Source organism: Podarcis muralis, chromosome 9, assembly GCF_964188315.1.
Source record: "Podarcis muralis chromosome 9, rPodMur119.hap1.1, whole genome shotgun sequence".
NCBI classification, from domain to species: Eukaryota; Metazoa; Chordata; class Lepidosauria; order Squamata; family Lacertidae; genus Podarcis; species Podarcis muralis.
Window position 1 is genome coordinate 42,081,196 of NC_135663.1, and position 25,891 is coordinate 42,107,086.

Here is a 25,891-nt window from a genome sequence, read left to right on the forward strand (position 1 = left end):
AAAAGAGGGTGAATGCATGAGAAGAATTCTAACTTGGTTATAGAGACTCTTGCCCTGACTCTTATCCTGTCCACATGCAGACTGGCCAGGTACACATCCTAACAAGTAGCTTCCTCCCCAAAAATCCTGGGAACTGTAGTTTGTTAAGGGGGCTGTATCTCTGTGAGGGGTAAACTACTGTTTCCATGATTCTTGGGTGCGGGGAGCCCCTGTGCTTTAAGTGTGGGATGTGACCCAAGTTCAGAAACCAAATCTAGACAAATTGAGAACTCTTGGTAATTCATGATGTGCAAAGTGGCATCAAAACCCCGTGGTCTGAATATAGCCTTTTCTCCCAACCTTGTAAAACAACCTCTGCAAACACGGAAACTGCATGTGTACTTGCACTCAGGTTACACAAAGGAACAGTAGTTATAAGAGATGTATACATATTATAGTTTGAAAAGAAGCTTCTTTGTTTTGAAAAGATGAATTGGCAAACTCAATGGGAAGTAAAAACAAACAGCTGATATCTTTTGTCCTTAATATGAATTACTTGGAAATCCCATCCCACCCACCTGACTGGCTCACTCTGTGGAATACACAAAGTATTCCCTAACAAAAACAACAAAGGGATGGTAGAAACTGCAAAAAAAGAAAGAAAAGTGTAACAGCAGCCCAAGGGTGGAGCTAAGAAGAACTGAAACACAAACTGAGAAGTCAGTCATAAGATATGTCAATTGAAATATGAACAAATACTATATGGGTGTGAGAAACTGTTGTGGAGTTCTCTCTCTGTGAGGACTGTAACAAAAATAGTCATGTTGCCAGCTGAAAAACATTCAGAACTTGACTTCAGTTCCGTAATTTACCTAATCCAACTAGGAAAATATTATGTCTTGTGGGGAATCCAGAAGTGGACTAAATTTCACATTTGATCAGAAATAATATAGTAGTAGTAATAATATATTTAACATGTTACCAGTAACATCTGTGCTACTTTAACTACTGGTTCAGATTACATTCCTTTCTGGTGTGTGCTATTTTCAAAAGGGCAAAAGTGTGTCACCACCCGCGCTCTACGTATTCCTCTTGTGTGTTTCAACAGGAATGCTTAGTTTTGATAATGGCATGTGCCTTTCATTTCCCATCATGGCTTGATGAGCTTCAGTTTCCAGAAGCTCGGGAATTACATATGACCTTAAATGTACACACTGTGGTTTTGGTGGGAGAAGAGCCGGAAATAGGATTCCAGTCCAGCTGAGCAATGTGTGTAAAAACTGAGGAGAAAATGATGAGCATGAGCCCATACCTGCATGGGAGGGGCTATAGTTCAGTGACACAACACACGCTTTGCTTGCAAAACGTCTCAGGTTCAGTCACCAGTATCACCAGTTAAAAGATGAGGGAAAGACTCTTGGCTGACGCCCTGGAGTGCTGCTGCAAGACAGTGTTGTTAATACGGAACTAGATGAACCAGTGGACTGCCTTGGAAAAAGCCAACTACCCATATACAGTGGTACCTTGGTACTCGAACGCCTTGGTACTCATCCATTTTGGCTCCCGAATGCCACAAACCCAGAAGTGAGTGGTCCAGTTTGCGAACATTATTTGGAAGCCAAACGGCAGACGGTGTTTCTGCAGCTTCTGATTGGCTGCAGGAGCTTCCTGAATCCAGTTGGAAGCCGTGCCTTGGTTTCCAAACATTTTGGAAGTCAAACGGACTTCCGGAATGGATTCCATTCAACTTCCAAGGTACCACTGTGGAGACAAATTTTACAAACATTTATCACATGGCGGTTTTATACTTTAGGGGCTGGCCATTGGTCTCTGGCACTTGGTGAACACTGCTACACCCCTCTTCCCTCAGATCGCCAAGTCGTGGGAGGAGTGTGGTAAAACATGGCTCAGAGCATGAACATTTAGTACAGGCAACCCACAATTAAACACATCAGGAGGAACAAGATACGAAGAGGGTCCCAGACAGGATTCACTACTGTGACTCTATTGGAAAAGTCACAGAACACTCCACAGGACCCTGGAACATTCCACAGAAATCCACTACTGCATATGTATTTTCACTTGCTTTTTCTTTTTTTAAAAAATGCTCTGTTATGGTCACTATCTGCTTTCTGAGGAAGTTGAACCTCAAAAAGGAAGTGCTGGTTTTCATGGTTTCAGTCTGAAGAGAGCATAGGAATTCCCTCGTGGTGAATGCCAAAAGCATAGAGCAAGCAACAAATGCTTTAGGAGCTCTGGGGAAAGGTGTAAGATTCATGTCTGCTGTGCTAATGTAAAAGTAGCAATTGTCAACTCAGTAGCAATAACTAGACCACTACATTGATTTATCTTTTAAAATACATATACATTGCAATACCAACCATTTTAGAATAACTAGGCAGGCTGTTGCTCACATTTACGTTGGGTATATGATAGAGGAGGCGAATTTTCTGGGAATATGATCATCCAGAAATGTTTCCCACAGCTTATTACAGAACTGAGGACTAAGTGTCTTCAGTAGCATTTCACTGAAAATGGTTATCAGTGCTTTGTGCTGTTGGCATAAACATCATTATTTTTCTAAAGGGTTGTGCTCTGTTTTGAGAAATTAATTTAATTAACATTGGCTCTGTTCATACATATGCTTCCCAGCCAATTAAACCATAGCTTAGAATTGGGGAATGAGTTTCACTCACCTACTCCCTTCCTCAATGGTGTGTCAATCCCAGTTATCTTAAGTTGCATTTCCCCAGTATGCCCAAAATGGACAACTGTGATTTAATGTCAGTTTACTAGCCAGGATCTTAAACTATGTACCAAGCCAGAATCTCAGTCTGGGAAGCATTCCATTCACTGGTTGTGTGCATCTCTGTAGCTACCTTTTAAATCCACTATGACTTTTAATATTAAGACTATCCATGGACTTAATTGAGCTCCTAAGTTTATGCCCATATTCCAATCTGTGAGGTGGTAAAATGGGTACCTCTTCCCCTCTCCCACATCCTGTCAAGTAGGCAGTCTGTCCAGTGTCCCAGTTCGTGAACCCTTGTCTCCTAATTTTTATTTCTTGGAAAAGAAAGAATCACAAACATGAAGGTGCCTTTTGGGAAGTCAGGACATTGCTCCATTTTAACCAGCATTGTCTGGTTTGATGTGCTGTCCAACATCTCCAGCAGAAGCCTTCCTGTATCCACCCCAGCTACCTGAAAGCCCTTTAACTTTAGCTGCAGAAAAAAGAACCCTGGGGTCTCCTGCATGCAACATGTTTGCCTGTTACATTCTTAAAATATCTGACCTTTCCTCCAAGGAACTAGGTTACACAGAGAGATAGAGTCTGGCCCACTGAGACTTCATAACTGAGTGGGGATTTGAAGCCTGGTCTCCCAGGTCCTTGACTGACACACTTAAAAAAAAAATTTATAATTGATTTATGATCAACATATGTACAAGCATAACCATGCAAACAATAACAGAACAATACACAGATCATATTAAGTAAAATAATAATAATCATAGAGATGCTGCTGTTACATATAGCCAAGATTTTAAGATGAGACTATACAGCCCAGACACAACGAGGAGTGAGTCAGAGGAAGAGTACTTATCCGACTCGCCCTGTTATGACACTCTAACTACTACACCACTCCAGCTCTGAGCTATCACCCCAACCCACATAAAGAACCCCCATTACCTTAGGTATATGACAGAGGAGAGAGGCATGCACATACTCCTATGCCATCCAAAATTATTGGCAGGAGGGTGTCTGAACTCAGGTATTGGCTATTATCTGATCCATCTAGGGAGGAAATGTGCATGCTGAGAGAAGAAAGGGTGTGTGCGCGCACAATTAAAGCGCTGATTCTTATTTGTTTCAGCAATTTCCACTGCTGGAGATGCAAACGAATTGGTGTAGTAACAGCAGCCAGCAAAGCTTGCAAGTATGACACACAGTCAGGACTCATGTTGTTCTCCCAGCGGTATGCCTGCTTCCGCTGAGGCCCAGACTCACTCATGGAATCTTTCTGAGCTACTGTCGTCTTGTATCAGAAGCAATTGTATGCATGTTCTAATATACCCAGAATATGCTTGGCAGTTTAGCAAAGCAAGTAAGAAGTTGTCGTTCTAAATGCAACCTGCAGACTTGCTGCAGTACTGCCCCTGGAAGTCAGTCAGTACTCAAGGAAGGAGGAATGTGTGACAACTTTGCTTCCACTTTAGTAGGATTTATGAACTTCACAGTGTTGCAGCCAGAGCTGGTGCATAGTCTCATTGTGAATAATATTAATAATATATTTGCCATGCTGCTTCAGATATGAAAATGTATTTGGTTATGTGTATGTGTGTGTTTGATTGACTGCTACTCCAGGAGGAATTAAAGCATAAACAAGTATGAAACCTATACATGTCCTTCGGAGTTTAGGGGAGTCATGTTCTTGCTTAACTTCAAATGAGTTGGGAAAGGGGGGGGGAGGGACAGGATCTGAGGTGTTGACTACTTGGTTTTATGAGAAAAGGATTCATTTTTCCCCCAGGTGATTTGAGATGGAGCTTTGAGCAATATTTAATTTCTCCTTAGGAAAGGATTTTGGTTGCTGGTGATGATCTTGGCCTTGTTTTGGCACCAAAATAAATGGCACTTGGCAGCTGTCTCCTTCCTCTCCTCTGCAACACAGCATATGAACACAGCATATGAACATATTTAAGCCTTGACAGTGGGCAGCCAAACTGGAAAACCGAGAAGGCAAGTATCTCTGTTCTCATCTGGTTAATATACACAGAATGTTTCATGTGGGCAGTATTTGCTGAATTCTTTCTAGCCAACTGTAATTTAAGCTGCTCAGCATAACATTAATTGTAAAGCCCTTCCTACTTGCAGATATTGTCATCATATTGGAAGGCCACTTAGCATCACTGAGTCATAACAAGATGTAATTATTAAAGCCATTCCATTCAAAGTGAATAATATGGACAGTGCTACTTATATCTTGCCCATCATTTCTACAGTAGGTTAGTCCATACACGAGAGTAAAAATAAAATTTTATAGAGCAATTTAAAAACAAAAAACAAAACCCCACAGCAGCCTTCAAATAACCCTACCTGGGATTTCTGTATCGAGCCACTATTTCAAACTCTTCAGCTGGAGGAAATCGTTCATGCTGTCAAAAAGAAACAAATTATTATGCTTACAATGCATGTTTACACTCTAGTAAGCCACTTTGTCTATGGGAGGGGGGCACTTTCCATATTCTGATATTTGCAGATACGTTACACAGCAATCAAGAACAAAACAAATCTGCCTGAGTATATATATTGTGTACATATCACAGGGACCCAGGGCTAATTGGGGATCAATATAGTGATTCTAGTTGCAGAGTATGCCATGGGCACCTGTGGTACATAGGATTCCCAGGGTGTGAGAGAAAGGGCCATAAACCCTGCCCGTTTTGTAGGGTTATAGACCAGAACCTGTGGCCCTCCAGATGTTGTGGAACTCCAAATCCCAACAGCCTCAGCAAGCATGCTAGGGATGATGGGATTTGTAGTTTGGTAATATTGGGAGGGTTATACACCTCCTATCCTGATATTGGTATTGTGTCATGGCTTGGGCTGTTATGCATAAAGCAGGAGTGGGGAACTTATGGTCCTCCATAGGCTGACTCCCATCATCCCTAATGGACATGTTGTCTGGGATTGACTGGATTTGGAGTACAGCCACATCTGCTGAACCGCAGGTTCCCAGTCTCTAAGCTGCATCCTTCTTTAACAATGTTGACCCATGTGAAATTTACATAGAAGTGATCAATGGTTTTTTTATCTTGAGTTATGAGGAACAGGGCATTACAGAGCTATGCAAGAATTATGACAAAATATGGATCACTGAATAAAAACAATCTACATTTTAATTCACAATCTCTCTCTCCCTTTTAAAACCATACTGATGCCATCAAATTCTCATCAATTTTAAGTCTAAAAATACAGTTATCATCTCTTAGGCATTTCTTTATTTTTTTCTGCTAGCAGCTTCAAAACTGGAAGAAGAATTTGGTTGAAAAGATAGCAGGACATCTATCTATCATCTATCTATCTATCTATCTATCTATCTATCTATCTATCATCTATCTGATTTGGAGTTAAGGCAGCTTCCTATGTTAGAGACAGTCAACCATGAAATTAATTCTCTTATTGGAATTATCACAGAGTAGCAATTGTATCTTAAGGGCATGCTTCTAAGCTTATCATTTTTTTTTTGAGGATTGTGTCTAGTACCACTCAATACAGTGGAAATTGTCGGGAATAGTACGTGTCTGCTAGATAATTTCTAGATATTATCTAGATTAACAAGCATGTATCAGACTCTGTTCAGTAACAGAGTCCACCTACCCTACCCATTCCATTCTTTTACAATGTCCTAACACATTCGGTGATGGCTATGCCAAGTTTTCTTGCCATCCTGCAGTAATTATGCTGTTGCAGCATTAGGCTGAGGGATTAAACCCTAAAAAGCCTTAAAGATAGGACAGCATTTGGCGTAGAAACATTTGGCATAGAAACATTTTCAATGCTATTTCTTCCAGAAGTTTCTTGCAAACTTCAAATGATATTTTCCTAATTCTGAGGGTGTTATTATTATTTTTTATTGTTATTATTCATTAAAAAGAAAGAAAGAAAGCAAAACTAGAATTTGAAAAGGGTTGAAATCCACCATAGTGAATTGGAATTCTGAAATTCTGTCTTAAATGTATGCATTTCAACTATACTTTCAGCTGATATGGGCCGACTGTGCAATATACATGTCTACTTGGAAGTAAGCCTCATTGAGTTGCTCCCAGGTAAATGGTTGTATGATTGCAGCCTACATTTTTATAAGTGTTTGCTCCCTGTTGTATATCCTGGCAAAGGGGAACCTCCAGCCCACGTGCATAACTTGACCTGCCTAACCTTCCGATTTGGTTTGCGAGGCCATTTCAGGAAAACCAGGCCATCCTGCCTTATACCCAGTGCCATATATGATGTCAGATAATGGGGAAGTAAAGACGTGGTTGGGCCAAAAGTGGGTTTGGCAGGCAGATCAACAGTGCCAGCAAAGCCCTGCATCTTTGCAAGCGGCCTTGTGTCATGAACTGGCAGAACAACAGGGAGGAGGAAGAGGATCCCAGCGAGGGGTGTAGCCAGGACTGGGACACACCAGAGCAAGCAGGGGATGGCGAAGGAAGTACTCACAGGGTGACGGAGGATGGCGATTGGTTGGAGGCCATTGCACAGGAACCAGAGCTGCAGGACTCATCACCAGAGCCAGAACATGTGTTCACTCTCCATGAACACGGACTCTGAGGCGTAGGGAGCAGCAGCAGGTAGGGAGTCTGAGGCAGGCAAGGGCCCACAGCTCAGCTCACTAGCGGGCCAGGTAAGGCTTGCTAGCTCTGGGAGGAGGTCTGTGATGCCTCAGCTGGAGTAGGCTAGGAACAGATGGGGGTCACATGCCTCAGCAAGCCCAGATGATGTAATCAGCATGCAAAGTACTAAAGGGGGAAGCAGAGCTGAAGTGTTGCACCTGCCCATGTTGTTGGTTGTTAGCTTCGATACTCCAGGATCTCTATGGGACTTTGGACACATGGATTGATCCCAGATTTGGGACTTGATATACTGACTTGCTGCCAGGTAGGCCAGGGATTCAGGATACCTTGGTGGTTGCCAGTGCTTGCAAAGTGTTATGCTTTTGCTGGCACAATTTGATTTCGACATAGGAAAATTGGTAGCCTGGTGTCAATGTGACACCAGGTGGCTGACAGGAAGGCAGTACTGCCTACTGGTCAAACTTGGTCTATGGGTGACTGGGAGGGGGGCTCCCACCCCACAATATCCTGACATCATGCTTAATGCTACACAACAGCATATTCCACTGAACTAATGCTGGGTGAGGCTGGGTGGATGATATATACTTTACACACAAGTTAAGCTTTAGCAATACTGATGAACTGTCACATCAGGCTGATTTATTTTGCCCATCATAGTAATGATTGTGCGTGGTCTTTTCGGCTAGAAACATCACCGTGTTATTTAGTCATGAGGAAACCTGTTTAGTTAAAACACTACAATTATGCAGCATGAGTCTCTAGACACTGCTCCAGGGGTAGCCAATGAGGTGCCTTGCAGTTGTGGACTGCAACTCCCAGCAGCCCCAGCAGCATTGCCACTGATCAGAGATAATGGAAGCTGCCATCCAAAACATCTGGAGGGCGCTGTGCCAGCTATTCTTCAGCTACTCAGCATAAGAGGGCATTCTGAAATAATAAAGAGTTTAGTTACCATTAACTGCTGGCCGTTTTTCTGGGCGAAAGAATGAAACTCTCCTACTCCCCAGCCAATTTCTCCTACATAGCAACACCTGTGGTACCATGGAGGAGGATTCCTTGGTGCAGGTCTCCACAGGTAAGAAGCTTCACTAGTGCCCTCTACTGGCGCAGTTGCTCCTCCTATATAAAGCGTAGTTTCCGGAAGCCTTGATCTGTGATTACGCAAACCATCTGGGCCTTGAGAATAGAAAGTATTTTAAAATATGGTTATTCGAAGGCAAAGATGGGGTACATAATCTTAGATTTGCTACTCCCATCCTGACTCTAAACGCATTTCAATATTTAAAAACGGTTGTGAATTGTTTTCTTTTTCGACTGCTAACTCAAATCCTTTTGATTCTGCATTTCTTCCAGTGCAGACCTTTTACCTCTTTGAATGTGCTTGTGCTGCCCCCTATATAGACCTTGGAAAGCTGTGAGCAATAGCAGCACCCTAGGGTGGAGAAGGGAAGGATGCCAGGAATGCCAAATAGAAGCAAATGCTGGACAGCTTTCCAGATTCTATGCGCTTGCCCCCAAATGTGCATAGCGTCCCTATATCATGAAGGTATGCTTCATGCATAGGGTCCCGTGCCTACAATGCCTTAATGGATGGAGACTGGGAATAGACCATTAGCTGTGCTATTGGTTCCTCCACCTCCCCATTTTCATTTCTGCATAGGATAAACGTTTGCATGGACTGTCCTATTGTACTAAACTCAACTCAATGCATGGTGCCTATAACCCTTTATGTTAAAGTAATCCTTGTTTGAAAGGAAAAAAATGAAGTATGACATACTTACAAAAACATCCAGTGAGTTATGAAGTAAATTCTGTTACTCATTTCTTTGGCACTTCAATGTCCTGAATGTTTAGCTAGAGTAGAGGAGTGATTAAATTGTGTTCAACACTTTCAAAATAAAGCTTGAACTCCTCTCCAATCAGGCTGAAATTGTGTGTTTGAGATTGATTTGACAAATATTTATAGTAGTACCATGCCACTGCCTATAGTAAGCAAAAGTATCCCGCCTTTATTGTGTTAAGGATTATGATGATGACAGGCTACTGTTACTTTTAGAGATTATGTTCAGAAGAATGAGAAGGTTGTCTTTGGGGAATGGGATCTTTCATACTATGTATGATTGCAAAATGCATTAAATGGGAATCCCTTTGTTGAATGCTAAAAAGTGCACCCTTGTAGGATTTGAGGCTCTTTATTCCAGCCATATGTATGCTCTCTGTGAATTAATAGTATATTAACAATACCTATAGGCACTGAGTTCCTAAGGCACTGAGAGACCTTCTGAGTTGAGTGTGTGATATATAGATTCCAAACCAACAAAAATGATAAAATAAGAACTATAGTATGTGTACTCGTTCCTTCTTTTTCTCTCTCCCCCGCCCTGTTTAGGTGTAGTCTCTCTCATGGTAAACTTAACCCAAATCTGTAACCTGGTTTCTTTGTCTTACCTTATTTAAGGTTACAGTCCTATGCACATAGCTGTCAACTTTTCCCTTTTCTTGTGAGGAATCCTATTCAGAATAAGGGAATTTCCCTTAAAAAGGGGGGGAAGTTGACAGCTATGCCTATGCACACTCACCTGTGAGGAAGTGGCATGGGATTTACTTCCAAGTAAACATGCAGAGGAGTGTTATGCTTTAAATGTTTCTCTTGCATCTTCTTATAATTTGTTGGCTACCATCTAGGGCTCCACACCTTGTGTGGGTGAATTCTACCCAGCTACATCTGGGTACGACTCCTTCTGATATCTGCTAAACACATAGATGTCAGGGGAGCATGGTGAGGTGTTCTCATGCCTCTTTCCAAATCTGTGGGGTAATAAAAATGAGAACCAAAAGCACAGAGCTCCTTTACCCTGCCATTGTAGACTACACACCCAAGTTCACACCACACTAACAGAGGGATCTTAGAGGCCCTGATGTGGTAGGGGGAAGGCTTGGGTTGAGGAACCAGTGACCTTCTGGATTTTGTTGGACTCAAACTCCCCCCAATCCCTGCCAGCATGGCCACTTGTCAGAGACAATGCGAGTTGTAGTCCAGAAACATCTGAAGGACCACAAGTATCCCATCAATATTATAAGCTGTGAGGGCCACCAGAGTTGTCTAGCAAAGTGTGAGGCAAGTAAGGAAAAACTTGACCCCTTAAAAAGAAGGAAGGAGGGTCTTTGGCAAAATGTAGAAGCAAAGAGGAGTTCCCTGAGAATGCATATGAATTAGAGAACAGAAAGCTAAAAGGGGAAATTGATACTTTCCCTTATAGAAAAAAGAGGCTACTGCTTTAATCAGTTCTCAGCCCCTTGGAGATGCAACACAATCTTATGCTTTGCAGCACAAGAAAGAGTCCCACTGGATTCAGCCCCAGCAACCCTAATTCTTACCCAGCATACTTTACACAAAGTTAACTCACTTCAAAATGTAAGAGAAAATAAAGAAGATGGAGAACAGGTGGTGAGATGAAAAGGAAACAGTAGAGAGAACCAGCAGGTTGTCCCTTAAAATCACTAAGATATTTTTTTTGTTTAAGATTCCTTTGGAAATGGAAACAAATATAACTATCTGAAAGAAGGAATATCCCTTGCACTGAAGTGAATGGGAAACCCCTGATAGAGAAAGAAGAAATGTTTTTTGAAATAAATGCATGGCTCCTTAAAAAATAAATGCATAATGTAATATTTTAAAGGTACCTCTAATCATGTAGAGAGCATCCTCTCCTTTCTTTCTTCAGGAGGATCTCATTCCAGAATTTTGTTTCCTTTTCGGCAGAAGTGGATGGAATTTGCAAAAATAGTAACCCCTCCTGAAAAATTAAAGCCTGCCAAATTTTAGACTAATATGTTCAGAGAGATTTCTGCACTACTAAAGCTGATTTTGGGGAGGAAGGAAGTTAAAAGGAATCACTTTGTTTATTGTGGTTTTGTGGTCAATTGTTTTAGTATGAACATGGCATATATTGTAAAGGTTCCCCTGGGAAAGTAACCTGCAAAATTTAAGGAAGATGAGAGCAGGGGCTTGGGAGTTATGATGAATGAAAAAAGTAGCTTTGGGCCTGAGTTCTGTTCAGCTGGCACCAAAAGTTATAGAAACTAAGTGCAAAGCTGATTTGACAGGCATGGATGGTGTGTGAGCATGTGACACATAGGGAGTAGTATTTGAATGTCCAACATTTCCCAGACATGTACCACTAGAAGTAGCAAAAATCACAGGACAGGCAAGAACAAGGACATATATTATTCCAACATCACTCCCCAAATCACTATGATTGGAGCTCTAGTAAAATAATTCTCTTTGATTAGAAGCTAGACCTGTGAGTCACAAAAGAGCTAGCCTTCCCACCTTCTCCTCCTGATATTTCCTTCTGTAGAAAAGTTTCAAATTTTGCAAACTCACTGACTTTACAAGCTTTCTTAGCATCCCTATCTCCAAATGGCCCCAAATATCTTCAGAGCTTCCAGCTTCAAGGGTGTGTTGGAGAGATCCTGCTTTGGCTTGGAAAAGGCCAAATCTATCTGAAGTGACCCCCTCTGGTTCACGATGCACATCCCTACCCACAAGCACTCTTGCTGTCGCATTCTATACCCACTGAAGTTTCCAAATAGGCCTTAAAGACAGCCCCGCATAGAGCATGCTATACTAATCTAGCCTGGATTTTAAAAGAGCATGTGGTTCTGAGGCAAGTTCTGCTTCCTCTAGATAGGACTGCAGCTGGTGAGTCAACCAATGAAGGAAAAGAAACCCACTCCTGGCCACCAATGCCATTTTGCATTGGTAGCAGTAAATCCAGAAGAAAGCCCAGGCTATATGCCTCACTCTCTTCAGGATGGCAAACCTGCCTAGATTCATTTTGTCCATCTCTGTCCAGATCAGCAGTTATCCCAACCAACAGGACTTATGTCTTATCAGAATTTAGCTCCAGGGTGTGTGTGTGCTTTGTTCTTATCCATCCCCTAACTGCCTCCAGACAACTTCCATCACTGCACTGGATTATACTGATATTTACATTCCAAGCCCCCAGGTGACCTCCCTAGTGGTTTAATGTAGATGTTTGAATGTACTGGGTAGGGGACATGATGGGACGGGGACAAAATGGAACATTGTGGCTTCCCACCACCTTGTGGACTTATCCTCCCCCAGAAAGGACTATGACCATTGCAAAACCATGCCTCCAAGTCCTGTCCCAGTGAGATGACCTAGAAAGACACACATGGTATTGAAAGCTGCTGAGAAGCCCAGGAGAACCAACAAGGCCACACTTTAGATTCCCCAGCATGTCATCAGTCAGATGGTTCCACTCAGATCAGAAGTCATATAAATGTAAACTTCTCTGCTACATGATCAGGTTCGTTCATTTTTGCCCTTCCATGCTCCTTTAGCAGCACAGACCAGCGAATCTCTATTTATAGAACATGATACAGAGCGACGATATGCAATGCTGCGTATGATGCAGCAGCTGAGTGTCACTTCTCACGCTGCTCCATCGATATGATGAATGCTATTGCTTCAGCTTCATTTGGCAGCCAGCCATTTAAGCGGCTATGGAACGGCGGCGGTTACCTGTGAATATCATTCTATTCCCTGAACCTTCGGATGGGGTGCTGGAAGTCAAAGTGCGTTTTTTCTCCTTGCCCTTGGCAGGCTCGTCTACAGACTGCATTGTCACCAATCAGTTAATCCTTGGCAGGCTCGCACGAGTTCTGAGCACTGCGGCAGCTGTTGTTGCTGGCTGCCTCACTAGACAGCGCAGACAGGAAAAATGGTAAGCCAGACAGCTTTGGAGGACACAAGGGCTATTTGGTGACACTTGCGACATTGTGACATATTGTCCTTGTGACCTTGCAAGCCAACAGCATCCCACTAGCTGCTGCCTGCTTTCTCCCACCAAGTAGCAAGAGGTCTTGACTCTATAGCACCTTTGAGCATTTCATTTAGAAATACATTGTGAGCCAGCTCTTACATGTCCTCTAAAGTTCTTAGGCCATTTGGTACATTTGTAAATATAGAGGAGGAGGGTTTACTTGGCTTGCCGATACTTGGCCTCCTTCAATGTTTGGCAGTAAAATAATGTATTTAAGGGGCACACACAAAACACTCTCTCTCCCTCTCTCTCTCTCTCTCTCTCTCTCTCTCTCTCTCTCTCTCATAACCACAATGTGGTTTTGGCTCTGCTGCCACAAAGCAACAAGGAATATTTGCTTCTAATTACAGTACTGTATTGATCACCTGCTATTCTAAAGTGAAAGAGGTCTGCCTTCTCTTTTCCATTAGTGCAGTGCAGCATTCTACAAGCAGATGCCCTCAGGATCAGGCTATAACTTCCATCAGCCCCAGTCAGCATAGCTCGGAGGCCACCAGGTTGGGGAAGGGCATTTTCAGTCTAAAAGCAGACCTTTACCAAATATGAGGTTTCCTTCCGGGATGCCCTCTGAAACAGGGAGGACTTAATTCCCTCCTTTCCCAGAATGCAGTGTGGTGCAGGGAAAGCCCAACTCTGAGGCAAGGTGAACCCCTATGCACAGGAGGCAGAGTGAGCACCCCTCACCTCTGGCCCACCTACTTGCTTGCCACCATTCCCACACCTGCAAGCCCAGCCACTGGCCTGCCTATCTATCTATCTATCTATCTATCTATCTATCTATCTATCTATCTATCATCTATCTATCATCTATCTGTCATACTGAGTAAGTGGCGGTGTTTGATTTAAGGAAGGACTCTTCTGCGCTTCCTATCTCATACTGAGTTTGCAAGTGGCACCTGCTTTTATTTCATTTATAGCACACACACCCCTTCAAAGGTCCTGGGTCAGATAGCAATGTGCCATAGGACACTCCCTTCTAAAAAAGAGGTCAAAATTAAGTCAGTACTTTGGGGATTAAGGACTGCAATCCTTCCCACCTTTGCCTAAGGTGTAAGCACCATTGAACATAGTGGGACTTTCCAAGTAAACTCGAATATACTGCTGCTGCTTTGGTCCTGCCTTGCAACAAGAGACTGTTTTGTATGATTTTGTGGTCTAATCTTACTCTGTTTCTATGACACTATGCAATCTGCACATATTTTTGATGGTCAGTTTGTTTGCACTTGCCAAGCACATTACTGAATTCCAGTGCCTTTTTTTCTCAGAGTGCTATTAGTTTGTTTGACACCTCTGACAAGCCAGAAGCACTTAGCGATTTGCAGCTACTGCTCTCTCTCTCTCTCACTCTCTCTCTCTCTCTCTGCATTTGGGACTGCCGCAGTTGCTTGCTAGACAGCCGAGTTCCCTTCCAAACAGTGAGCAGAGGATGCTGGCTGAAATGTGCATTCTGGCATGCCAGGCAGTCTGCCTTCTGCACAGATCAGCTGATTCAAAACAGGAATAGAGGACTCCGAATGAGAATGACCTTTCTTGTCAGCAAGGGCAATCAAGTGTTTGTATAAAGCCACGATACTCTTGGCAGAAGCTTCCTTTCATAAAATGGATTTGGCTTCTCTTTAGAGAATTACAATTGTTTTGCAAGCACAGTTTAGCTTAGAGGGGCCAATTCACATCACCATATTGTCATGGAGAATATGTGGCCTGAATGGATCTGGATTGATTTTCACCTCACTGTGAAGAGGAATGTGTTTGTTTAATTGTACATCCAGCTTACAACTCAGCCACTATTTGCCATGCTGTTGCTCAACCGCCTTTTGGCTTCTTTGCTGCATGAAATGGAGTTTGTTTCCTTAAGAAATTTGCTTGGCATCCTGCACATACAATTTAGAATACCATTTATAATACAATATTACAACAATGACAACACATTAAAACTCAATAAAGCAGCAAAGTCTTAATCTGTTCTTTTTTTATGTATTATGCTTTTTATGTCTTAATCTGGTTTATAGAAGGTGGATACCAGGTGAGCGCATGAACACATACTCTGCAGGTGTATTAATCAAAAAACAATTTTTGGGGAAATTAGCAATACTACTATTGGGGTCTTAATGGCAAGATTGCATTGCCTATGAATACCTTTCTTACTTTGGGGGATTAAGCAATGACCACTAAAGAACCAACATTAGTGTGCTTGCTCTAGAGTAGGTGTGGGGAACCTTTAGAGATCCAGATGTTGCTGAATTTCCTCTGCCATCATCCCTGGCCATTGTCCATGCTTTCTGGAGCTGATGGGAGTTGTAGTTCAACAACAGCTGGAGGTCTAAAGGTTCCCCACATCTGCTCTTGAGAGCTGGTAATAACCACACTACTGTTGCAATTGTAAAATTTTAAAAAAGAATTTAAAAAATGATTTAAGAGTGAAAATAATGGCTTCTGTGGTTTGACATGCTGCTATACAAATATATAGGTTTCAAAGAGTTAATAAGATACTACACAGACCACACACCCATGCTGCCTAGGTTATATGCTTAGGACTTATTCAGACTTCCTTTTGTGCTACATTTCTAGGCACAAGTCCAGGTTTTAAAGTTCCACGTCTGCAGGTGTTGGTGTTGGGTGTTTTTTTTTTTTTTTAATCTTGCTGTTTTCCCAGGAAAACCCACATTTTACCATTTGAGGTTTTCCCAAGGAAAGCACCAGGACAAAAGAGAAAAGGAAAACCACTCACACAAAGCTTTAAACTGTGGATCTGTCACCGGAAAGCAAGGTGCAAAAACTGGGAGAAGCTTAGAGCCAGAGAGTTGCCTTCAGTGGAATTAGGAGGCTGGACCTTACAGACTCAGCTTTGCTATGGACAAAGAAACTAAAGCAGGAGGGGTGAAAGGTCATATGCAGAAGTATTGGCTTTTCAATCAAAGTGGGACAAAAAAGCAGGAAGATAAAGAAAATAAGAGAGTAAGGGAGTTGAGGTGCTGATGATCTGACGAAACCAAAAAAGCATAAAACTGGGTTTTCACTGTAACATGGAGGGATGCTTTCATGAATGGGCTATAAATTCACCGCTAAGCCAGTCATCTCAAACTGTGAAAGTGCTTAAAACAGGAGCAGCTACATAGTCCAAGGTAAAGGTACCCCTGCCCGTACGGGCCAGTCGTGTCCGACTCTGGGGTTGCGTGCTCATCTCGCTTAAGAGGCCGGGAGCCAGCGCTGTCCGAAGACACTTCCGGGTCACGTGGCCAGCGTGACAAAGCTGCTCTGGCGAGCCAGCACCAGTGCAGTGCACAGAAACGCCGTTACCTTCCCGCTATAAAGCGGTATCTATTTATCTACTTGCACTTGGGGGTGCTTTCGAACTGCTAGGTGGGCAGGAGCTGGGACCGAACGACGGGAGCTCACCCCACCGCGGGGATTCGAACCGCCGACCATGCGATCGGCAAGTCCTAGGCACTGAGGTTTTACCCACAGCGCCACCCGCGTCCCCCTCTAGATGTTATTGGACTCTAATTCCCATCAGCCCCTGACAGCATGGCCAAGAGTCATGGGTAATGGGAGTTAAGAGTCCAAAGATATCTGGAGAGTCACAGATTCGCCATCTCTGTTTTAAAATGCCAAAACTAGCAGCTTAAAGTTCTGGGCTACATGCACCATGAAGCATTTGTGTCACTACATTTGCTGAACATAGCCTTGAGCTATGTGATTTCATTGGTGATTTCATTGCTTTATGTTAATAAACAAAAAAAGAGGCATAACAGTCTCCAGTTCAATGTGTTTACAGAAATCCATCACTCTGTGTGGCTGGCTACACACTCCAGTGTACTCTGTACCCAGTGCACACCCATTACTGGTTTGGGAAGTGTACATACTACATTAGCAACAAACCATATCTATTTTGTAATTTATGAAATACAGAGCCTTGATGTGTTTTCCTCCTAACCACCTTCGTTCCAAATTGAGAAGAAGGCCAGAGTGCAAAGAAGTATCAACGTCACCCTTTCTGGTAATTTTACAGTCAGCGTACTCTGACATAGCTCCAAGCATATCTAGTACTTCAGATGTGCCTTTGTGTTTTAGCTCGATAAAAGGAAGTGTAAACAGTGTTAGACATAAATGTAGATAAAGTGATACCTTTTATTAAAGCAACAGGAAGTGTTAAGTCAAATATCAAGTTTGTCTATGACGCACGTAGATCAGTTTGGAAATACTCTGCTGTCAAAAATCTGTAGACATGTGAAAACAAGGAAGCAAGACATTAGAATTCAAAAAGGGCACTGGAGAGTCCTATTGATCAACACCATAGGGCAGTGCTCAAATTATTGGGGGTGAGGTAGGGGGCTCATAATAAAACTCACAAGCCCTTTGACTTTCCAAGTTTAGCTCAATTGTAACCACCTAAAAACAATAGATAAGGGGACTGCCCCAGCCCTGAGGTCCATTTTGCACTCTCTTTGATGGCCTTCTGCCAACAGGTAAACGCCACCATGTTCAGAAAGGTGTCTTGTCCTGCCAAGTTGATTAGGTTCTGCTCCTGCTGCTCATTGATGTGTTTAGTTTAGCTGGTGGTTCTTTATGTCCGTGCCTGTTTTTATTCGCTTGTTTCTGTGTATTGATAGTTGCTTTATTGTACTTTATTATTGGAATTGTGAGTTGTTTTAAGGTGTTTTTATTGGAATTGCAAGCTATCTGCCTTGGATGCTTTAATACAGAAAGGTAAGGTAATAATTTTATGAAAAGTACTAATAAATAGCAATATTGCAGAATGGTCCCCAAATTTCTTCTGTGCACTAACTTGAGAAAATGTGAGAATTCAAGCATGCCACTTAGATCTCATCCATGTGATAATTGTGTGTTTGTTTTTTTTATAAATTTTTATTGATTTTCCAACATAAATTAAAGACAATACAATACACAATACATAGACAAACAAACATATAGACACGTATAATTTCAAAACCTCTTTTTCATAAATCTTACTTTCCCGACTTCCCCATGCCTCCCCTTTCTGCATCCCTGTTTTAAGATTTCTTCAGCAACCTCTCACTTCAATTAACTGATTACTCATTTTCTTTTTTCCCTTCTTTTCTTACTTAGTCATTTACAGCTGTAATTCTGTTTTTTTCATTACCCTTGGCATTTTAGCACTCATTAATTTTATAACAGTTCTTAAGATATACTTTAAATTTCTTCCAATCTTCTTCCACCGTCTCTTTTCCTTGGTCACGGATTCTGCCAGTCTTCTCCGCCAGTCCCATGTAGTCGATCACCTTCGTCTGCCATTCTTCCAGCGTTGGTAGTTCTTGTGTCTTCCAATACTTTGCTAAAAGAACCCTTGCTGCTTCGGCAGCACATATACTAAAATTGGAACGATACAGAGAAGATTAGCATGGATGACACGCAAATTCGTGAAGCGTTCCATATTTTTTTGCTAACATGTGATAATTTTGAATGTGTTTCAGTCTTAGGGTCATTCCACACATCACAATTGCTACAGCAAAAGCACAGAATGTGCAGTTGTCATTCCAGGCTAAGTTAGTAAAACTTAGTTCCCATTGAAATCAATGGGAGTTCATAAAGTCATGACTAACTTTTCACATTGGTTTCATTGGGATCCATCCGCAACTAACTTACTCAGGATCCAACCTGTTGTGTTTATGCATAAGAGCTGCAGCCAATGTCTGAATCCTTGCACAAAGATGCCTTTCATTATGTGTGACTGAAAAACCAACATCACACAATTGTCACCAGGCTTAAGATAACCACTTTCTGTAATAGCTAGTTGGTGATCTGTATATATATTCTTGCATGCCACCCCATTCTCTGAGTGGTGCGAGGCTCCAGGGGTTCCAAGCGCTTACCCAGGGTTCGGTTTCCTTGGAATGAGGGACAGTGGAAACTGTGGCTTCTTTACAACATATGGTTTATTTACACGTATCTACAACCTGAGCCTAAGATGGAGGGGCTCACAGCATTAGCACTGCTGAAGGACTTGCTTCTCCCATAGTCACAGCCATGGATTCCAGCCGAAATAAAGCATGGCTCTTTCTCTCTGGCTTCTCTGCCTGCTTCTTGCCCAGCTGTCACACACTCTAATCTGGCTATTGTCCTCCTCGCCAGCAGCCAGGTGAGGGAGGGAGGTCTACCCATGAGCCCATTGGTACAGAGCAACCTCTTTAGTTATACTAATCACCATACATGCAGTTACCTAGGTAGCAACTATGACCCTTGCCTGGCTAATTCAACAATGGAATCCTCCATTAGATTTTAATCCATACTGGATCCAGGTGATTAGAAGGAACTTGAGCCTTATACAACTCACAACACTATAGATCAGGCTTCCTCAACCTCAGCCCTCCAGATGTTTTTGGCCTACAACTCCCATGATCCCTAGCTAGCAGGACCAGTAGTCAGGGATGGTGGGAATTGTAGTCTCAAAACATCTGGAGGGCCGAGGTTGAGGAAGCCTGCTATAGCTGTTGAAAACCAAATTGACATTTTTAAATGAAATTGCAGCATACAAGTATTCTTTAAAAAATAAATAAACCATACATTTTTGGTATTCGCTTTAAAACCACACAAAGCTGCCAGAATTCAGGTATCAGATCACAAATAAATAATTTTACCCAAGTACATCATCAACAGCCCATTCTCAGTCCTTGAACAGACCTGAAACTGTGAATATTTGACATATATTCTGGCAACAAAGACTTCACCAGCCTAGATTTTGATGACAATGTAGTAGAAGAACTTGCATAATTAATGGATGTCATGCTTGAGGCCATGAAAGCTTTTAAAAACGTTGTTGCTGAAATTAGCCTCAAAATAAACTGGGCTGAAACATCGTTTGCAGTTTCAAGCCCTGCTATGAAACTTCAGCATTTTAGCATGTAGCAATCTAATTCATTTTTTATTTCACCTACTTTAGCTCTGCAGTTAGTTACGCATGTAGTAGCATTAAAACATGAAGGTGTTGCTTGAAGCCATGCCATCCAACAATACATTTCATACAGCAAGCTCAATATTCAAAAGGATAAAAGACCCAGAATCTATGCACCTCTGCCAACTTTTTTAAAAAACACCACCAAACCGATACTTTTGAGGTGAGACACATTCAAACCATGGGAAATGTTAAAGGATTTAGATTAAAATCAAATTAAGAACTTTATTTTGGAACTTCAGCTAGATTGGGCTTTGCCAGTTCATGAATGATGTTTACATAATTCAGCCCTTTGATTTGAAACTTCTGGTTCATATCAATCCCCTTGGGATGTTTTATCAAATGCATTAGCTTTTTCTGTCTTTGATGCCTGTGTTCGTCACCTTTAAAAGTTGTGGTATTATGTGACCTGACCACATAAGATGACCCAACTAGAATCTGTTTATAGTTCTACAACACTGTCTTTAGTTCACAAAAGTAGTGCATTTGAAGACTTGATTGCAGACTGACAGCTATCATTGAAAGAGAGGAGCAGTCCACCATTAATCAAAACCTTTATGCTTGATCCAGTGCATATAGCGATGTTCATATTCCACTTGCTAAACCATTTTAGCCCCCACTGACAGTATAGCAAAACTGTAATAGATAAGGAAAATCAGAGCTATTATACATGGCTGGGGAACATTGCACACCTTTTTTTTTTAATGGAATATGGGTTGAGGTATTGCAGAGCTAGAGTGTGTGATTTGGATAACTTTTTGCTGCATGCCGACTAGGATTGCCAACTTTTGAAGCAACCCCTTTAGTTGTCTCTTTAACAACAGTGTGATCTGCAGCAATTAGCAGATGATAATATTTAGCTCCATGCCATAAAAAGCTTCTCGCCTGCTGATTTCTCCCTATTAAACCCCTGCTTAAGGGAACAGACTGGACTGTTCCTCCCTCCCCCTATGCACATTGGCAATCCAAGTGCCAACTAACATGTACCAAATAAATCCTAAAATAAATGTGCTTGCTGGAACCCTGAATAGATGGATGAAAATGGAACACAGAGATTGGGAGGACTGTTTCTTGATAGCAGAAGGAATACCAAGACAATAGTTTTGTTTTGCCTTTTTTTTTTAACTTTCCCCGCTGGTGCCAAAGCATTTCTCTTCCAAAATCCATTGTTTCTGTCCTAGATTATTCCCACCCCCCTTTCTTAATTATTATCCTCTGCATTCTTCCCCCTGGTGTCTTGCCATTAATTGCTTTGTTCTCTAGCTTGCAGTAATTAAAGAGTACTGAAATACAACGGGAGATTTGCCTGTTTCTCTTGTGAGTATGAGGATGTTGCTGAAGTTGAACTGGGTGAGCAAAGCAGAGACCAAATACGCAAAGGCACACATGGTCATGACCACATCATGATTAGCAAGTCTGTTTTCTCTTTGCGTTGTTCCTCGGGGATCTGTTCTTGGCCCTCTGCTCTTCTCTAGCCTTTACTCACTGTCCCTGGGTGACTTCATCAAATCCCACAGCTTTCAGTGCCTCCTGTACAGATTACACACCCCCTAAACTCTCCTTTTCATTCCAGTCCTGCATCATGAACTGCCTCTTCAGTATTTCAGCTTTGATGTTTGGTGTCATCATCTCAAACTCAGTATGTTCAATCTTTCCTCCAGCCCTTCTCTCATACCCTTTTTATCCATGGGCAAATGTTACTGTTCAAGCTTTGGCTTTATCTTGACTCCCCACTCTTTCTCCTTTGCTCCCTATATTAAGTAATTCGCTAAAATGTGCCACTTCTACCTTTATTACATTTTGAAAATATGGCTGTTCCTCTTGGCAAAAACTCTGGCGCATGACTTGACCATCTCTTGGCTATCTTAATGCAATCTTCTTTCTCGTTGTCCCACCTGTCTTCTTTTGTCTCACCTTAGTCTGTTCTGTGTTAATTGGTGGAAATTATCAAACTTCTGGAACAGAGGTTGGAAACCTGAAGCCTGAAAGCCAAATGTTTCTTTCTCTACAGGCCATCAGGATTTCCCAACCCATGCCCATTTCAGTTCGCATCTCCTCTCACCAGGAAAAAATGCAACCTGATAAGGGGCCATCCTTTAAGCATGTCATTTGTTAAGGATGAAGGGGAAAGTTGTGAAAAAATAAGGAAAGCATATTGGTTAGAATAAGCAATGAGAAGCCATAGTGTGTGTGTGTGTGTGTGTGTGTGTGTGTGTGTGTGTGTGTGTGAATTTAACAGTGCAATTGTATACATGTCTACTCATAAGTAAACTTCACTGAATTCAATAGGACATACTCTCAGGCAAGTGGGGGGTAGGATTAGGATTGCACTGTAAAACTAATGTATTTTATGGACAGTACCTATAAGCCACCTTAGAAGCCCAGTGTAATTTTATCTACTGTTTCTCCCCACACCCTCTTACCTTTCATATAAATAATGCATATATACATCTGGCTTATGTAATAATGCATACCTCCTCACTTATTTCCAGGTGAAATCTGAGTTGGTGAGTTCATACATGGGGGCATTTATAAGTGCATGTACATTATCTTAGTCTTACAGGAAATGAATTCTTCCAGTGATGGTATCGGAGCCTGATGATTGATTTCATCCCAAGAGTCTGCATTGTCTGTGCACCTAAGTGTCCTCTAGTGGGACAAACACCAGCTTTGGGGCAGGGGTCATTGCAAAAGCATTGCAAGAAAAGATTAATACCTCCTCACCCAGCATTGTGGCCCAATCCAGATTTCCACACATACACACCCGCTCATCCACAAGTCTTGTATAGTTAGACCTTCTAAGGTTGGGGTCACTGACATGGTGCCTATAAATGCTAGGGTACCCCAGGAAGGTTGGTATCATGTCCACTGGGCTAGCTCATCCCCTCTGTACCAGATTACCAACCCTGAAACAGATTAAAACGACCTCATTTCAATATCAGCACAGCCCATCATATGACCCAAATTCATTGCTTAAATATCTAAAAAAAATACTAGCCTGCTGCTACATAGATTCAATTGTCAGCCCAGAAAGCTTCTGTATATGGATAATTTTATTTTATTCTTAAGTCAAAGGCTACAAATCATAAATAACAAACACAAGAGAGAAATGCCCAGAATTACCACAAATGCAAGTAAAAGCAAATAAGATATAAAGCCAAGCTTGGTGCTTAGTCTGATTATTCTGCCTCTCTTCACAAGTTCCATAGCATGCACCATAGAGTTCCCAAGGTACTGATGACTGATCTTTGATAGCAAGGCTTTTAGCTATTACGAGTTTCACAAACCTTGTATGCCTTGCTGGTATATCAGGGGCCTCTACCCCCTCATTTATATATTTAGTAAAGTCAAACCACACTAAATAAAAAATGTCATATCTTGAGATCTCTCTCTGTGAAAAGCTTAGCTTTTCTGACATCACCAAAAATCAGACTTTGTCATACCAAATTTCTACCGTGGCTTTATCCATGTACTTCCAAAAGCATGTGATGTTCGGTCTAGCTGCCATTAGCAAGTAGTCAAATCGTTCTTTATATTATTTGTTTCTAACAATGAGGAAAGCAGCCATTGTTTCTTAGGAGTGCTAGCTCAGGGGTTGGCAAAGTTTACCTCGCCAGTTCACTCCAGCGGAGATCCCTCCGTTGGCCAGATTGTGAGCGCCCATGCTCACGATTTCCGGCATCTGCGCATGCGTGGGGACTCGCCAAGCAGGCAGCGCGGTTCGGGAACAGCTGCTGGGCTGGTTAAACAAACCCCGGGCACCGCTTGTGGCCCATGGGCCTTAGGTTGCTGACCCCTGTGTTAGCAGATATCTGGAGCACCTGGGACGGACTTCATCAGTTTGCAATCTGAATCTTGGAAATGACTCTACAGGATGACCTCATGGCTACAGCATCAAGCTTAATGTTTGTACTTCCTTGTTGTTGTTGTCGTCGTCGTCCCCCCTTTACCCCACCACACTCTGCTTTGTTAACGTCTACCCTAATGAAGAGTTCTGGAGAACTTGAACGCCTGCCACATTTTTGTGACTAAATGGTTGGTCCTATATAAAAGCATTACCGAACCTTGGACTTGGGAGGGTTTAAACACACACACACACACACACACACACACACACACACATTAATAACTGTCAGAAAACTGGTTCAAATCTTCCTATTTGGACAAGTGCCCAATAAGCTTTCATTGTTGGTAGATTGAACTATATGATGGAATGTATTGTTAATTACAGTAGATTTTAAGCCTTTTAAAACAACATCAACCAATATTTGCTCTGTACTCAAGTTTTTATTATATTTACTTTAGATTACTTTGAGTTGTATAGAAAAAGAGGTTTGTAAAAAAATTAAAAAAAATGCACACTGGCATTGAGGAATAGCCTTAATAGTCTATGCACATTCTGAGCTGTTCTAAACATATTGGCGGCTATTCAGCAGCCTCTGACAATTTATCCCCCACCCCTCCCTGTCTTCTGTATTTACCACTTGGTTCTTTGGCAGTGGAGAATGTTTCCCTTATTTTTCTCACCCCTCACAAAAGCTGTGCTCTGCTTAACATGCACATTCTTTCTTCCAGAGCTCTTTGCAGCCCCTCCACCATCTACTACAATTGGCTAAATGCCAAATGGTAGGATGGGCAGCATAAGGGGGGGGGGAGCTTTTTTTCACAGACAAGCTGTCTTGCAGTTTCTTTCTTGTATTCAAGGTGCATATGGATGCTATTACAGAAACATATTTTTAAAGCATGGATAGATACAGACATTCCTACAGAACTGGTGCACAAAGCCTCTGATGCTTATAGAGCAAGCCTAGGCTAACATAATGCCAGGGTGCATTGCACCACCCCTATACAAGTTGAACAGCCATTGCATCAAAGTAACCTTGGCCCAGGATAGAAAAAAGCAACCAGAAAATACAATAGCTGCATTAAAAATGACAGGCAGCCCCCAGCATCCCTGGGAACACTGCCAGTGCCCACCAATCAGGGACTGTGCCAGTCAGCCAAGGAACTCATGACAACAAGGACATACCCTTGCAGCCCCGCTTACACACAATATACAGAATGGCAACACAGTGTCCAAATTCCATTGGCCCCAATGGCACAGAAACCAGTTTCCTCAGGCATCCATTCAGGCCAGAGGGAAGAAGGTGGGGCTACATAAACATAGCACCTGATTAAAGTCTGTCTGTAAAGAGCATGCACAGGTCTCCTAGGATAAGCATTCAAGACCACCCAGGGCAGGATAAGCCTTCTTTTGGCCAAGCAGCCAATGGGAGGAGCCAGCAATAAGGGCAGCCATTGGCTAATGTGGACGGAGTCACAGAAGGTGGAAGTTGCTGTTTCCTGCCTCCTGTTGAAGTCAATGGGGAGGAAATTATTTGTGCCAGGTTTGGGGCTGGCGTAGAATTGGACTGTTGACAAGGATGTAGCTGTGGACTAAAGCAGCATTAGATATGGCGACAGTGTGTCCATCCCTACATTCCCCCTTGACACTGTTTTGTTTGGGCCATTCTGCCATCTTTGCCAGTGCAAAGGCTCTGTCAGCAGAATGTGTTCTGGGGTGTGCTGCATTTGCACTAATTTCTGTAGCCCCTTCAGCTGGAGGAACTCAGGTATCGGATATTTTTCCCCATGCAGGATGTATGTATGCTTTAGAAGATTTGAAAAATAGTAATTTTCACAGTATTCATATGACATTGGTACCTTGATTTAAGAACAGCTTAGTTTATGAACAACATGAATTAAGAACGCTTCAAACCCAGAAGTAGGTGTT

General features: G+C 42.2%; 1 pseudogene; it reads left to right on the plus strand.

Annotated features, from left to right (window-relative positions):
* The first annotated feature begins 18,514 nt into the window (after positions 1 to 18,514).
* LOC144328948 (U6 spliceosomal RNA) lies at positions 18,515 to 18,606 on the plus strand (annotated as a pseudogene).
* Positions 18,607 to 25,891: the final 7,285 nt, after the last annotated feature.